Genomic DNA, 764 nt, shown 5'->3' with positions numbered 1-764 from the left:
TTATGTGGTCTTACCTGTGCTAGTTATCGATTTATACTTGCTTATCAATTTGGGCCGAGTCCTCCATTGGGCCCGGTTACATTAGGCTGGTGTGGCTTGAGAGCATTACAGGGGGCACACCTGGAAACTTCTCGCCAGAACATTGTCTCCCTAGCCCTGTGCTTTGTGGCCTCGAGACCAGGGTGGCCCCGGTGCAGCTGTTGCATGTAGTAACGCTGGAGGGAGTGTGGAATGATGAACCGCCGTCCACGGAGGAGCAAACCACTGTCAGTCGTGAGTTCCTCTCTCATGGTGTAGAATGGCCTCAGGTCACGTGGCACCTCCCTAAATGTATCGGGCCAGCCTGCAGCAACGACCTCAGAGAGACGCCGGCACACAGGATCAGCCAACGTCTCACGCTTCAGTTCCTCAACCCTGTGTGAGGAGAGGACGCCCTGAAAGTGAACCCTGAAACGGCACTTTTCAGGGTTCAGTCTGAGATTGACAGCCCGTATCCTGTCCATGACCTGGCGGAGACATAGATCATGCTCCTCTCTCGAGCGGCCCCACACCAAGATGTCATCGATCACAATTGCACACGGCTGCTGTTCCATGCACCTTTGGAAAACCTCGCTCTCCGTGGTGATGCCATAGGGCATTTGTAGGAAAGCATAGCGGCCCACAGGAGTCATGAAGGTGGTGAGTTTTGTGGACTCTTTGCTGAGCGGCACCTGCCAGAAGCCACACTTAGCATCCAGAAGGCTGAACATTTTGGCATCAGGCAT

Source organism: Morone saxatilis, unplaced genomic scaffold (genome assembly GCF_004916995.1).
Source record: "Morone saxatilis isolate NCDOM2014 unplaced genomic scaffold, NCSU_SB_2.0 Contig12, whole genome shotgun sequence".
Lineage (NCBI taxonomy): Eukaryota > Metazoa > Chordata > Actinopteri > Moronidae > Morone > Morone saxatilis.
Note: the sequence above shows the minus strand (reverse complement) of the source record.